This window comes from Rhinatrema bivittatum, chromosome 1 (assembly GCF_901001135.1).
Source record: "Rhinatrema bivittatum chromosome 1, aRhiBiv1.1, whole genome shotgun sequence".
NCBI classification, from domain to species: Eukaryota; Metazoa; Chordata; class Amphibia; order Gymnophiona; family Rhinatrematidae; genus Rhinatrema; species Rhinatrema bivittatum.
Window position 1 is genome coordinate 509,455,961 of NC_042615.1, and position 17,248 is coordinate 509,473,208.

The following is a 17,248-nucleotide window of genomic DNA, read 5'->3' on the forward strand; positions in this document are numbered from 1 at the left end:
ATTGTTCCAGGTTGCAATCAATAATACTCTGAGCTTACTTTCAATGTGGAATATCAGAATACAATTTCTTCTTATAATTATTAGAATAGGAAATTAAACACGCTGTTCAGTAATCTCAGTTCAGTATTAACGAAGTTTGAAAGTATTAAAAGATTAACAGAGAGTGAGACGAGGAAGGGCAAGTGCAGTAATGCATTGAAGGTTGAGGGAAAAGATTTGGATCAGCAGGTCTGATCAATCTGTCTGAGTTATAACATATAGAAACTAGAGAGAGAAACTGCAGGACTAAGTCCAGTTTTTTTTTTTTTTCTTTTCAAAAGTTCTCCCTCCCTCCCCCATGAGTGGCAAGCAAGAGTTAACAGAAAGACAGAAAAGGGGGGGAGGAGCAGTGTTTCTCAAAAGAAAAGAACTGCACCCAAGGAGTTAATCCTTCAGTCAATAGGAACTGAAAGATAGCATTGTTTAACAATTTAGATTGCATCATCCGGAGACAATGGCTGGCAAGTTCTTGCTGATTTCTTGCAGACAGATTCTATCTTTCTCCTGTAGGGAAAATTACAATAAAAATCTGTGCGCTGGCAATGCGCCTGTTGTGCACAGCACCATCGACGCACTGCACAGCAGCATCCAAACCACGTGACACACATCAATTGGAAACAAAGCAGTTAACTCCACGCGATGTAGACGCACCAAAAATAAAGCCATCCAAGCCGCCATGCGACACAAGACCGCCTGAAGCCACCCAAAGAAAGCTCAAGCTCAGTGACCACGCAGTGACCGCCTGAAGCCACCCAAAGAAAACTCAAGCTCAGTGACCACGCAGATGATGCAAGAGCTACATTTATGACCTGTCCATCAGTTCCATGATCATGACAGGACAAGGGAGCAATCATCGCATAGAGAATCACCAAGAAGGAAGCCACAACAAGACAAAGACGTCACAGTGGAAGTGGAACCTGTCCTACAAACTTATATGCCCATACTATGGTCATCTCCAACAAGCTCACCTTTGATTATTTCTTCAGGATCATCCCAGAGTGGTCTTCAGGTCTATTATGACTTCTCAGTGGTGTTGAGTGAAAACATGAAGAAGCCCAACTCTAAGAAATGCTGTTCTTCAGGGCCACTTTCTTTGACTAGGAGATCAGCAGAGGCGATGGAACATATCTCTTCAATAATAAGGTGGCTTTTCTCCTTGCACCCGAACATCAGCCCACCAAAGCTTCACTTTTCCATCCCAAACCAAAGCCGAGAAGAACAGGGGAGAGACTATTTTTCACCCATAAAAGATAGTCCGAAGAGCTCTAGATTACCAGAAGGCTCCCCTGCCCCTAGGGAAGAACCAGGTAAAGTAGACTCCCTTCTGTTTTACCACTCCCCACAATTGTCACCGACCTCATCTATAGGCCTTCTGTCTGACGAACCAGAGGAACCCCCAGAACATTCTTCCCCTCCGGAGGATCTGATATATTCTAAATTTGTAGAAAAAATGGGAGAAACTCTAAAAGTGGAAATCGGGAAAATCCCGGACCCCCACAAGGAGGTCTTCATAATACTGAAGATCTTAGACATTTCTTCTGAGCCAGCAGCCCTGCCATCTCGTACAGTTTTAGATTCCGTACTTCTCAAATCTTGGGAGTCCCCACAGCCAATCTCTCCCGGTGCCAGAAAATTAGACTTAAAATTTTGTCTTAAAAAGTCTCAATGTTATGGCCTGGTGCAATTACCTCATACATCAGTTGTAGCCATGAAGAGGATGAAGAAATTGAAACTCCACGGAAACACCCCTACAGGTAAAGGCAACAAAATCCTGGATGACTTTGCTAGAAAGAACTTTCAGAGCACCATGTTAACCTCACACATTCAGCAGTATCAATGTTCTATGGTACAGTACATCTATGAGTGCTTACAACAACTCAAACCCTTTGTATGCTCTGAGACTGACGAACAAATAACACCCCAGCCACTACAAGACCTAAAAGAAGGCAACTAGCATCTCTTCCATTCTGTACACAAACAGAATGTTGGGAATTATTAGAAAAGGAATGATGAATAAAACGGAAAATGTCATAATGCCTCTGTATCGCTCCATGGTGAGACCGCACCTTGAATACTGTGTACAATTCTGGTCGCCGCATCTCAAAAAAGATATAATTGCGATGGAGAAGGTACAGAGAAGGGCTACCAAAATGATAAGGGGAATGAAACAACTCCCCTATGAGGAAAGACTAAAGAGGTTAGGACTTTTCAGCTTGGAGAAGAGACGACTGAGGGGGGATATGATAGAGGTGTTTAAAATCATGAGAGGTCTAGAACGGGTAGATGTGAATCGGTTATTTACTCTTTCGGATAGTAGAAAGACTAGGGGACACTCCATGACGTTAGCATGGGGCACATTTAAAACTAATCGGAGAAAGTTCTTTTTTACTCAACGCACAATTAAACTCTGGAATTTGTTGCCAGAGAATGTGGTTCGTGCAGTAAGTATAGCTGTGTTTAAAAAAGGATTGGATAAGTTCTTGGAGGAGAAGTCCATTACCTGCTATTAAGTTCACTTAGAGAATAGCCACTGCCATTAGCAATGGTTACATGGAATAGACTTAGTTTTTGGGTACTTGCCAGGTTCTTATGGCCTGGATTGGCCACTGTTGGAAACAGGATGCTGGGCTTGATGGACCCTTGGTCTGACCCAGTATGGCATTTTCTTATGTTCTTATGTTCTTAACTTCAAGAACCTCAGCATCTTCTGTAGCGGCCCATAGGACCGCCTGGTTACGAGCAAACAAAAAACTAGCAGATCTGCTGTGCTTTGGAGATAATTTGGAGACAAGCTCTGTAAAACAGTAGTGCAAATAAAAGAACAAAATGTGGTGGTGCAATCCCTCACATTGCAAACAGACAACCCAGCCCATTCAGATGATTGTTCTCACAGTACAAAAAACCTTATTACCATTGAAAGCCCTATAAACAATATACCCAGTATAGGAAACCAGTCTACGAGCAACCTTGCCCACAGCCTCCACAACCATTGCACAGAGGACATTAGTGATACCGCAGGCAATAAAACCACAACAGCAGACGAACCCTAAAAACCAGCAGGGTGTTTGAAAGATTCCAAGCCACAGCCATCTGCTCTGGTTGGGGGCAGAATATGCAATCACTTTTCAGCACGGTCCCTAATAACATCAGACCGCTGGGTATTGAAAATAATTCAACTGGGCTACTGCTTGCAATTCACTGCTCCCCCAAGCTTGCCTCGATTAGTCCCACCGATGAGGTACCTCGACCAAATCCCTCTCTTGAAGAGCCTAGTAGCACACATACAGAACACACACCCTCACCAAATACAGTATAAGGGATCACAAATTAGAAATAGAAATATGCAGACAAACTGAATTCTTTCTTTGTTCTGCTATTCACTCCAGTTTCAAAACTCCTCTACCCCCAATCCCCACCATTTCTGCTCCCTGCAGTGGTGAACAAGAGAAGAGGAGAAGCTGGATTAGGGACTAGGCAGTTTTTCTTTGCACTTTACTCTGACTGCTCCAGGCTCATCTCTGCCCCAAACTGATCCTTGCATGCTACCTGGGAGTGGAGGAGCTGTTCTTGGCTGCCTAAGATTCAGGGCACTGGCCAGTAGAGTCATCAGGGTGGAGCTTTGTGTGTTTATGCCCATATGTTAAAGCAACCCTGCTGACAACACCTGAGGCAGACGACCACCTCTTCTCTCCCCCCCGCTCCAGTCCCGGCTCTGTGATTTTATATTAACATATCGCCCAGGCTCATGAACAGCAAGGTAGATGCTTTGACCTGGAGAGAACGGGAAGAATCTGCAGAACTGGAAACTTCCACCACAATCCTCCAACCAGAGAGCTTCGCCTTCGGAACCAGTAATTCTGATCTGATGGAGGTAGTACTTGGAAACCTGCATCAAGATGAGTTCGCACCGATCCAACTGCAGGAACTGGAAAAGGGAAAAGAGGATACTGTATGGAGCTGGTAAGAAACATTCCTTTACAGAAAGGATTGATTCTATGTACCCAAGGGCTCTTCACATTTGGAAGTACCTCGAAGTTGCCTTTATTCCCTATTGGTTGCTACAAAACTAAAGAACTAGTTGCTCGTGAATTTTGGGGCTCAGATGGAGCCTGGATATAACAGAGTATGTCATTTCTTGTGAAGAATGCACATGTAACAAGGTACCGTGTCATCATCCTTTTTTTTTTTTTTAATTGCTTTTCAATATGCATGAACAAGAACAATCTTGTCAAAAAACAAACATTTACATAGGAAATAATGAAATAAAATAAAACAAATACATTCACATACATTAGTCCCCCAATAAGAAGGTGGAGAATTGTAATATATAGGGAAACTAGATATGAAACTATATCGAAGTAAAGGCTTAGCAATAAAGAACCAGAGACTTATAGATTAAACATCTATTAAGATTCAACAAATGTGCTCACGATCACTTGCTTTTGATCAAGAAAGAAACATAACTGATCAGGGGGAAAAAATTGGTACCTAATTCCAAGATACTTAATAATACATTTACAGGGGTATCTAAGAAGAAATGTATCAACCAAATTCAACACTTCTTGATGCATAGCAAGAAACAATTTCCTCCTATCCTGAGTAGTTTGAGATACATCAGGATATGTCCATTTTTTTTTGTCTTAGAATAGTTCCTGAGATTTGCGGAAAAACAATTTCAAAAACATATTTAAATTTTGTTCAAAAACAAATGATACAAGCAGAGTCCCTCTTTCTTCTAAAGCAATCTCAAAGGTATTTAGAAAGGCGGAAATGTCCAGATCTTGAAGATGAGCATTCAAAGTCTCAGAAGAATCCAGAGTTCCTCTGGGTCTGGATCCCGGTGGTAAAAAAAAAAAGACTTTGTTCAAAGGTGGAAAATTGGCCTTGGGAATTCCAAGAATCTCCAAACAATATTTCTTTAACAAATCTCGTGAAGACAGAAAAGAAGTCTTAGGAAAATTCAGAAACCTCAAATTTAGGTATCTAGCATAATTTTCCAGTTGCCCTATTTTCCTATGAATCAACTTTTTATCCTGAATTAAGGCCAAATTTAGGGGCAGATTTTAAAAGCCCTACGCACACCGGGTCTATTTTCAAAAGGCCCAGTGGTGCGCATAATGCCCCGGGACGCGCGTATGTCCTGGGGCTTGAAAAAAGGGGCAGGGAGTGGGCGGTCTGGGGGTGGGGGCATGGCCAGAGGCCTCCGTACGGCCATTAGGTCAGGGGATAGCGTGCCGGCACTTGGCTGGCGCACGCAAGTTACACCTTCCTCTGGCAGGCATAACTTCCACAACAAAGGTAAGGGGGGTTTTTTAAGGGCTGGGGGCAGGACAGGGAGGGGAAGGTGGGGGGGGGGGGGAGGAAAGTTCCCTCCGAGGCTGCTCTGATTTCGGAGCGGCCTTGGAGGGAACGGGGAAAGCTAGCTGGTTTCCCCGAAGGTTCGGCGTGCGCAAGTTGCAGTACTGTGCACCCCCTTGTGCGTGCCGACCCCTGATTTTATAACACGGAGAATGGCAGCTGCTTCAGGCAGAAGACAGCAGCTCAGTATCACCCAGCCTCTCCAAGGTACATCCCTACCTAGACACTGTACTTACTCCCGTCCCCAGTGGAGTGGACCAAGATATTAAGGGGGAGTAGACTTAGGTGGTAGTCAGTCTCCTTTTTCCCATGGTTTGAACTAACTGGCTCAGACAAGCTTTTCACCCAGGAACTGGTACTGAAAGACAAGTTCTGACAAACTGTTTACACAGGGGATGGAAGAAGGATGACATTGCTAATTAAAGTGGATCTGGGGTTCAGACATAGGAGTTTTAGCATGCATCAGATCCAGCCGTCACTGGTTTATGTAACCAAATGTAACCATTAGGGGGTGTGCATTCGTTTTCGACGTATTGGCAATCTGCAACGTATTTGTCCCTATTCGTTGTTTTCATGGTGAAGCGAAACGTATCGCGACTCCCCACGAATATAACATATCATCCGTTCCATACGTTTGGCACCGTGCGCTTTTCTTCGCCGCCATTTGCAATTGGAGAACGCCATTTGGGTGTATCCAGAGCCAAAAACCAGCCCTTTCCTGTGAGTCATCAGTGACCTCACAGCCCTGTCAGAGTGGGTCGGACAGGTTGGCATGGATACCAGAATGCAACATATCAGCGATAAGATTTTTTGAAATGCACTGAATGCAGCCAATCGCGCTATCATTCAGCGCTTCGTGACGCTTTTCCTGATGACCCAGCACTATATTTACTTAAGCAAGTGGCATGCCACGCACTTTCTTTGGTGTGGGGAGGTGGTCTCTGTGGAAGATGGCTGCACTCAGAGCTAGTCTGAGTTCTGAAATCTGTATTGAATTGCTAGCTAGGCTAGTTACTTAAGAGAGAAAGATATTTATTCTTTATTTGGCTGCAGTGCCAGCTAGCCCTGTTTGTTTTTTAAGTAGTTTATTTAGGTGATCTGAGACGGTCTCTCTGTGCCAGGGAGAGAAGCTGCTAGCAGTGCCATTTTGTTTAATTCACCCTCTGGGATAGGCTGCAAGCAAGCACCATTTGGGTGTTGTGGGTGAGAGAGATATATTCAATTTTTTAGCTAGTTTCCTAGAACTTCCATTGGAAAATACATTTCATTGATTTTCCTGCTGTACCAACAATTCCAGCTTTTTTAAACTGAATTTGTTTAATTGAACTCACTCAGTCTCTGTGTGCACTGGGCATCAGTGCCAGTGGGCTGGCAGTTCAGCAGACTCAAGTTTATTATTGGGGCAGTCCGTGCAGTGAAATCCCCAGTCTGCCTCTTTTGTAGTTACAAGCAAGCTCTGTGTGTGCACACCACAAACATTACATTAGTGCATATCAAGGCACTGTGATAGTAGGCACTGGGTAGTTTAGCAGACTCAAGTTTATTATTGGGACAGTCTGTGCAGTGAAATCTCCAGTCTGCCTCTTTTGTAGTTACAAGCAAGCTCTGTGTGTGCACACTACACACATTACATTACTGCATATCAAGGCACTGTGCCAGTGGGTAGCCAGTAGGCATTAGGCAGTGACATTAAATCCATAATGTCAGGGAAAGCTAGATGTGGTCAAGTGATTGGGACTGGCAGAGGAGGCACTTCAAAAGGCACTAGTGCCAATCCCCCATTAAAGTTAAAAAGGGACCTGCTGCAATCTAAACTCTTTGGAGGGGCAGGCAGTTCCATGCAGAAAATAATGAAATCTAAACATGATGCATCGCCACCACCTGTTTCTGACCCTGTAGTTTTGGAGGTGAGGGAAGGGGAGGCTGAGTCATGCCAGACAAAATGTCAACACACAAAAGCAGCAGTGGGACAAAAGTCTCGACTAAGACTTAGGGTTGACAATGTAGCGCAGTCACTGTTTGCTTCTGATTCAGATAAACAATCATCTTGTGTGGGATTCTCATCAGAAACGGAAGAAGTAATAGCTGAGGCTGACAAAGTTTTAGGAGTATCAGTTAGTCCTGTCTTAACCTCCACTTCAGTGCAGCAGGGGAGAGATGAAACTGATGAGGAGGAGGAAGAGCAAGATCAGGCAGCAGCTCTATTACTGAACAAGTATCAGGGTGGAGGTGGGCTTTACTGCACACACACCTGACAGACCAGGCCCATACCACAGCCAATATTCTAGCATGCAACTACACCAGCGAGACAGGAATCCTCATGCAGGGTTCTTTGTCACGACAATGGTGCAAACGACGGGCACTTTAAGAACATCCGATATTTTGCACACACTCTGCACCTGGTAGTGAAGTCAGCTCTGGGATTGGATTCCAATGACTAAGAGAATGAATACCTGCATAGGTTAATACAGACGTGCAGGAATATAGCAGCGCACTTCCACAGAAGTGTGAAGGCGGGGCAGGTTCTCTGACAAAAGCAGACTGATTTGGAGATGCCTCACAAGTGTCTCATTCAAACATTGCCACCCAGTGGAAATCCACCTTTATGATGCTTGAGAGGTTAGTGGAGCTGACACCCCTTCATGAACTTTCTGGAACAATGGACATAGGTGTGCAGAATCCCCTAGGGCATCATGATTGGTTAGTCATGAGTCAGCTGGTAAAAATCCTGCAGCCCTTCAAGGATGTCACGGAGGAGCTGAGTTCCAGAAGTGCCACCTTGGCTGACATCATCCCTATAGTTAATTTCCTGGATGAAAATTTGGAGGCCTTTAAACAGGAAGAGGGAATGACAGTTGAGGTGCTGCATTGTCTGGACATTTTGCAGCAGCAGGTGGAAGAGAGATTAAGGCCTTTAACAGGACAGAACACATACATACTCGCCACAGTCTGTGATCCCCGTGTGAAAGGGAAACTCGCCCTACAGTACCTAATGGTGATGGACCTGCTGTTATCAAAAGTCCGTGAACAGGAGCGGCATAGGCAAAGACAAATTAGGCATGAAGCAGAGGTAGAAACAGCAGGCACTTCAGAGAGTTGGGGTAGCCCAAGCAGGAGCAGCACTCTGTTAGTGACAGCTAGTACCTCCTCCTCCTCCTCCTCCTCCACTTCAGAATGCCAAAGGCATGTTGCCCATAAAGATTCATCTGTTGTGCTAGGGGCTAGAGAGAAAGCAGCTGGCATGAGTACTCTCAGTCCACCCAAGCAAATGAGACACCAGCACAGCTGTCAGTGACACGGTATCTCTCAGAGACGACAGAGAACATGCAGACAGATCCGCTGGCATATTGAGCACACAAGTCCACAGTTTGGCTAACCTAGCCAAAGTGGCTCAGTGATATCTGTCATGTCCACCAACCAGTTTGCCCAGTGAACGTGTCTTTCAATGACAGGGGATATCATGAGCCCTCACCGCTCAAGGCTGGCACCAGAGTTGATGGAAATGCTAGAGCTTTTGAAAGTAAACCTGCCTTTGCTTGGATTTCCAAATTTTCAATGTGAATGGCAAGATGAATAAAAGTAACTGAAAGCCTTGCAGCAGCTCCAACTGCCTCCTATGCTCCAGATAATGTAAGCACTGCAGCACAGGTACCTGACCTGAAATGCTGTGCCTGTCCATCCACTGTCCAGGCTCTACATCCCTACAAGGGCCTGACCTCTAATGCTGTGCCTGCCCGTCCACTGTCCAGGCCGTACGTCCCTACAGGAGCCTGACCTCTAACACTGTGCCTGTCCGTCCACTGTCCAGGCCGTACATAAAAACATAAGAACATGCCATACTGGGACACTCCCAATGCTCTAGCCCCTCTGAAAGCAAGTTCCCCTCACCCCCCTGCTGTCCAGAAACCCAGACAGCAAGACCCACTCACCTCCCACCCTTTGGCCCCCCCCATGGCTTGGGTCCAATCACCAGACCTTACGGCAGTCACATGGCTGGGGCAAGGTCAGGTCATCACCATTTTGAAAAATGACACCGATCCAGATGGGTGCAAGCTTACATTCATCCTTAATGCAGGATCCAGGATAAGGTAAGGGGGGCTTTGGAGGAGGGGGCAGTGGTGAGGGTGAGGGCTTAAGCATTGGGAGGCTGGGGTGGGAGGAGGGTGGTCTTGCTGTCAGGCTTGGGGAGGCAGGGGGATCTTGCCTTCAGGGGGGCTGGAGCTGGGGGATCTTGCTGTTGGGGGGCCGTGGGTTTGGAATTCAGGGGGGCCACTGACCGCATAAGTACAACTTTGTTTTCTATTTTTGGGGAGTGGGGCTCAGCACTTGCTTGGATTTGACCATTATCCCAGGACAAGCAGGATGATAGTCCTCACATATGGGTAACATCGTCGATGGAGCCCTTTCACGGAAAACTTCTGTCAAAGTTCCTAGAAACTTTTGGCTGGCACACTGAGCCCACTGAGTATGCCCAGCATGCCATGATCCCTGCAGCCACAAGGGTGTCCCTTCAGTCTCTTTTTTTCCGTGCTGCTTTTAGCCTCGCATTGAAGGAGCTCTGTGAGATCGTCTCACTGTTTTTTCCTCACGGAATATTACTTATAACAATAAGATTTCTGTCACAAAATTTCCCTCTCGGGTTTCCCTTTGACATCCCGTTCAGTGAGTACTCTTTGGAGTCTTTTTTCCGTCGATTCTGGATACTCTTTTATCACTAACCGTGAGCCATTGACCGTTACCAGGCCTGAAAGTTTCAACAATGGCCACAGGTTTTAAAAAATGTCCAAATTGTCCCCGGACAATGTCGATTACAGACCCGCATGAGATTTGTGTTCTCTGCCTGGGATCAGGCCATGATGTCCACGCATGTTCCACCTGTGCCCAGATGACACCGAAGGGCAGGCGTGCCTGACTGGATAAAATGGAGGAACTTTTCAAAAACATCACTCCATCTTCATCTTCGGCGGCGTCACCGAAGATAATGCCTTCCTTTGTTGAAAAACATTGAGGTAAAAAGATGCCATCGGCACCGTTCCAATTCCGTTCCTTCGGAACCATTGGTGTCTGCATCGGCTTCGAGGGATCTCGAACCGATGAAAAAGTGAGTCCAGGTACAAGAGCTACCATGATCCTCTGTACCTGAGGCACCGAGGTGCTCTTCACCGGTAACGGTGTCAGAGGCTGTGCCACCACACCCTGCTGTGGAAGTGCCAGCAGCGCCAGTCTTACCTTCTCCTGTGACAGAGGACAAAGTCCCAATTTCCAGAGAAGAAGTGACTTCAATGATTCAACAGGCAGTCATCGAAGCTTGGCAAAAATTCAAACTTCCATCGACGCCGATGCCTCCATCAGCACCGACACCAGACCCGACCATATTTGCTCCTCTCCTGACAAAGATCGATGCCTTACTCGGTGGTCTCCCGGCACCGATACCATCGACGGGTTCCCCAATGCCCTCATTGGTGCCAACCATACCAAAGCAGCTACCGACGGCTCCAGCAATATCTGAAGATGTTGACTCCAGGACCATCGGGCTTACAAAAACCCCGCTTTCCATCGATGCCCTCAATGCCATTCCTGGGTTCATTGATGCCCTTACTGCCTGGTCCATCGGGGATTCTGCACATCGGTTCTCATCGATGCCATCAATGCCTTTTGGTTCCCCGTTGATGCCTTTTCTGCCTCCATCGATGCCAAAGCAGATTCCAAAACAACCATCAAAATCTGCATCGATGAAAAAACATCCTCTTCCACAGGATCCCTTATATCCTTCTGGATCCCATTTCCAACCTCAGCTCAATCCTTGGGAGGATGTTAATACTGATACTGACACTGATACTGATGACCTCGCATCTGAACCTTCTCCACCAGAGGAAAGAAGGAAATCCCCACCAGAGGACCTATCTTTCCAACATTTCATAAAGGAAAAGGCTGATACCATCCCCTTTGAATTGCTGGCTGAAGAGGATACCAGACATAAGACACTTGAAGTACTACAGTTTGTAGATGCACTGAAAGAGGTCATGGCGATACCCATCCATGAAATCCTTTTAGAGCTTCAGCATCACCTATGGGAGCATCCTTGTTCTGTGCCTGCCATCAATAGGAGAACGGACGCAACATACCTGGTTCAACATACACCAGGTTTTCAAAAACCACAGTTGCCACATCATTCATTTGTTGTTGAATCAGCCCAGAAAAAAGCAAGGAAGCAGAAGCCACATTCATCTGCTCCTACAGGAAAGGAACATAGATTTCTGGATTCTTTAGGGAGGAAAGTATTCCAAGGATCCATGCTTGTGTCCCATACAGCTGCATATCAGTTATATATGACACAGTATCAAAGGAACTTATGGAAACAAGTACAGGATTTAGCGGATACCCTCCCACAACAACCACAAACAGCACTCAATGCTCTTATTGTCAAAGGGCTGGAATCAGGGAAACATGAAGTAAGGGCCGCATATTATTCTTTTGAAACATCGGCCCGTCTATCAGCAACAGGTATTAGTGCACGTAGATGGGGTTGGCTGAAGGCCTCAGATCTCAGAATGGAAATCCAAGAGAGACTGGTGGACCTGCCATGTACAGGAGACAACCTCTTCGGAGAGAAAATCCAAGCTACTGTCTCTTTGCTTAAAGATCATCACGAGACACTCCTCCAGCTGTCTAAGCTGCCATCAGACCAACCATCCTCAGTACGAAAACCTGCAAGACATGACACTAGAAGGCCCTTCTATCGGCCTCATAGGTACTATCCGCCTACTACTTCTACACGCCCTTTCCGTCAATCCCAGAGAGGACGTCCACGTCAACCAAAGCAGACAAAAACTCAGCCACCCCCACAAACAGGACCAGCATCTAGTTTTTGAAATCCATACCAGAGAACAGCAGCCTTTTCAACAACCCTCAACCCAATCTACTTATTGGATGTCGACTCCACTACTTCCAACATCAATGGAGCCTCATCACCACAGATCAGTAGGTGTTAGCTATCCTGAACAGGGGGTACCGTTTAAAATTTCAAAAGTTACCCCCGGAGTCTCCACCCATTCCTCTGTGGTCGCACAATATCATAATATCTCAACAACAATCAGAACTCTCTACCCTGCTGCTTACCAGGGCTATCAAAACCGTTCCTCAGTCTCAACACAGCAGGGGGTTCTAGTCCCGTTATTTCCTAATTCCAAAGAAAACAGGCAGTCTCCGACCCATCCTAGACCTCCGCAATCTCAGCAAATTTCTTCAAAAAGAAAAATTCCGCATGGTTTCCCTAGGAACCATTTTTCCCCTATTGTAACGAGAGGATTGGCTCTGTTCTCTGGATCTTCAGGAAGCTTACGCTCACATCCTCATTTCCCCACAACATCGAAAGTATCTATGATTTGTAGTGGGGAAAAAGACATTTCCAATACTGAGTCCTTCCATTCGGACTGGCCTCAGCACCTCGGGTGTTCACAAAATGCTTGGCAGTTGCGGCTGCACATCTGAGAAAAAACAGCATTCATGTTTTTCCCTACCTAGACGACTGGCTCATCAGGAATCCATCCAAACAAGGAGCTTTTGCTGCCTTCGGACCACCATATCTCTTTTGCATTCCCTGGGGTTTCTAATCAATTATCAGGAATCACATTTGAACCCATCTCAACTTCTTACTTTCATCGGAGCAGACCTCGACACCACAGTCGCAAAAGCTTTTCTTCTAAGCGACCGTGCAAACAATCTAGCAAATCTTGCAAACTACTTGAGCACCCGCAATTTCACCTCTGCTCATCAATTCCTGACGTTACTAGGCCACATGGCGTCCACAGTCCATGTAACACCTATGGCAAAGTTATCCATGAGAAAGACTCAATGGACCCTGAAGTCTCAATGATTGCAAGCTCTTCAGCCTATGTTGACCCTGATTCGAATCAGCAACCAGTTACATCTCTCACTTCAATGGTGGACAGACCAATCGGCTTTGCGGACCGGTTTACCGTTCCAACAGCCAACTCCTCAAGCAACTCTAACCACAGATGCATCCAACTTGGGATGGGGAGCCCACGTCAACAACCTTCAAACTCAAGGTACGTGGACCCCGCTCAAAAAAAATTGTCAAATAACCTTTTTACAACTTTAAGCGATCAGATATGCCCTTTATGCTTTCATGGACTGCCTCTCATACAAGACTGTATTGATACAGACAGACAACACAGTCGCAATGTGGGACATAAACGAACAGGGAGGGGAGACAGCTATATACTCCCTCATAGTGCACTTTTTCTTTTTGCAGGGGAGAAGCCAGGCGAGGACCCAGTGGCCTCCGATGGACAAAGCAGCATTCAAAGGTGCTGCCTGCTAGCCCAGAAGAGAACAGTGAGGAGGAGAACCAGCTGAGGAACACCCATTGCCTGAGCTCGAACCCCTGTGATGGAGGAGGAGACAGACATCCAGTCTAATGCCACTCTGTCACATGTGGGAGTTCTCTGGTGGCATGCTGTTGTTGAGGAGGAGCCCAGATCAGGTGATAAAGACCTTGGCACTGCTACACAAGAGGATGTACAAGCCACTCCAGCGGAGAAGTGTATAATGGGATTGAATGCCAGAGTGGTGGAGAAGGTTGCAGGCCCCAGGACTGACATGCAGGGCTTTAGGGATGTCATCCTAGAGGAGATACAGGGCGTGCAGCTGGAGCTAGCGGGCATTCATGAGCAAATGGAGGCCCAGACCATAGTGTGGAGGGAGATGCAGAATATGCCCCCCCCCCCGCCACCTAAAACCCACATTGAATGCTCGCTACTATGTGATGCTTCCCCGAATGCAGCCCCCCACTAGCCTTTGCAGCACCACTACCCTGGATGGTTCCTCCGTAGGCTGGAGTTCCACCTACCCTGCTGTCAGCTCAACCTCTTGCTCCATCACCATCCATTATGATACGACCTCCTCTAGTGCCAACACTGCCACCCATACCAAGGTCACCTCCAGCATCACCCCTGCCACCCCCTCTCCGAGGGATCTACCACAGCTCTCAGCCCCTCTTCTCTGCCACCTCACAGCCTCCAGGACCTTCCAGCATATATCAAGATGTACTACGGCCCCCAGTTCCCAGGTCCTCCAAGTATAACCAGCTGTGAAAGAACCCACTATGTAGGAGCTCGAAACCTTGTCAGGCCAAGGAACTGAGTTTCAACTATGTAAAAGAGGGAGGTCAAGGAAGCACTATTTATTTATTTATTTATTTGACATTTTTATAGACCGACATTCTATGGGAACATCATATCGGTTTACATGAAACATTAAATTAGCGAAACATGGCTTTACAGAGAACCAAGAATAAAATATAATATTTGCAACTGTCCATGTTAGATAATATGGAAATTAAATTAGCATACTGTATTCATAACACAACCCTCCTGCTCTATATTTTACCACTAATTAGCGCCACCTCTTTCTAATTGACCTTCATAATAGGCATCATTGTGCGGCAACTTGTACCAACTTTTCACTCTGCCTTATTTTTAATCATCGGTCAGTCCATATTTTTTGAAAATTTTTTTGTGCTTAAAACTTAAAGTGCTCCGTGCTTTTACTTTTCTTGATAAATTATAAAGTCTCACTTAACTTGTGATGCCGATATTTCAAGCTGTTTATGCCCAGGTTACTCATCCGATAATAAATGGCAACGTGATGACTCTCCACATTGCCGTGTCTGTGCCCCGGACGAGATCGTCCTTCTTCAAGGGCAACATTCTGCGCCAAAAAAAACTTATATTAAACGCTGAAATAACTGTATTAACACTGTCCTCACCTGCATTCTAGCTAGGGATAAATACGAGGCCATGGTCATGGAACACGTGCAAGACACGTCCACGTATGAAGCACTACCTCAAGATCCGACTGCACAACTACAATCTAGAATTGATCAACTAACAGAAGATGCTTTTGCTGAAGGTTTTTTAACCAGCAGGGAACTTAAATTTTTGCGAGTAAAATTTCCAATTTCTCCGACTCTGTATATGGTTCCCAAAGTTCACAAAGATATGCAGAATCCGCCGGGGCGCCCCATTGTAACCACGATAGGATCCCTCCTGGAACCACTTTCCACCCTCATTGATGTGATCATACATCCAATGGTAGAAGAAGCATTATCCTATTGCAAAGACACTAAGCATATGTTATCAAAATTACAGAAGATCCGAGTGCCAGATTCAGTTATATTAGTCACTTTAGACATAAAATCTCTGTATACATCGATACCGCAGGAAGACACTTTAGTAATTTTAGAAAACTATCTAGAGAACAGAGAACGTCCACACAGAATACCAACTTCTTTCCTAATGGCTATAGCTAGACTGGCATTATGTGAGAATTTTTTCGTCTTTTTGAATAATTGGTACAAACAAATCAGTGGCACAGCAATGGGCGCAACAATGGCCCCAAGTCTGGCCAATTTATACGTACGACAATTTGAAGAAGAAAAATTGTTTTCTCATACACAGTTTGAACCAGTCTCTGATTGGACACGGTACATCGACGATGTATTTTTCATTTGGCATTCAAGTGTACAGGAATTAGAACTTTTTTTGCAGTGGTTAAATACCCTTGATGTACATTTACAATTTACCAGCACTTACCATTGTACAGCCATTAATTTTTTGGATATAGCTATCCGCTTGGTCAATGGACGTTGCATTACCACATTATACAGGAAGGAGTGCGAGAGGAATACCCTATTACATTATTCTAGTTTCCATCCTCAACAGTTACGTAATAACCTTCCGATTGGGCAGTTTCTCCGGATACGGAGAATTTGCAGCACAAAGGCTGAATTTGTTCGGCAAGCAGACATTCTTAAAACACGCCTACTTGTACGAGGCTATCCAGCGCGATATATTAAAAAAGCTTACAAGCGTGCATACAATGCGGAACGTCAATGGTTACTTCTTGATACACCTAAAGAAAGTGAAGGTTTAAGGGTAGTTTGCACTATCCCTTATTCTAATCTATCAGATAACATAGCTAAGTTGATTCGCTATCATTGGCCAATTTTGAGGATTCATAATATTTTTAAAGAATCTCCAATCATAGCGTATAGTAGAAGTAGAAACGTGGGGGATTTGGTCACGCATTCTTTCTTGTCTATTGATAGCCCAATTGATATGAATAAAATCTCAGGGCATTGGCCATGTAAACACTGTTCTTTATGTAGTCAAGTGATCGAGGGGGTAGAATGGATTGATAAATATGGTAAGGTACATAAATCAAGACAGTATTCTTGTTGTGATACATCTCACGTGATATATATCATAGTGTGCCCCTGCAACCTGTATTACATAGGACGTACAAAACGCCAAATCCGTGTGCGCTTGATTGAACATCGCAGTTGCATAGCTACAGGTAAACTCATGGCTCCAATGGTGGCCCATTGTTTAGAAAAACAGCATAGTTTTCAACAGCTGACATGGCGAGTTCTGGAAGTAGTAACTTTACAACAACGTGGGGGTGATCCCAATACAGTGCTTAATTTAAAGGAGCAACAATGGATATTCTGGATGCGGACAGTGAGCCCAAATGGTTTAAACAGTATGATCGAGTGGTATTCTTTATAATGACTGTGAAAAACGTGGTGACGTCACGTATGCAAGGGGTTTAAAATGGTGGCGGGAAGTGGTAAACCGGAAGAGAAGATCAAAAAAAAACGCCGAGACGTTACAATGGTGGAAAGACTGAGTAAGTAGTTCTGCAGGTGAGGACAGTGTTAATACAGTTATTTCAGCGTTTAATATAAGTTTTTTTTGGCGCAGAATGTTGCCCTTGAAGAAGGACGATCTCGTCCGGGGCACAGACACGGCAATGTGGAGAGTCATCA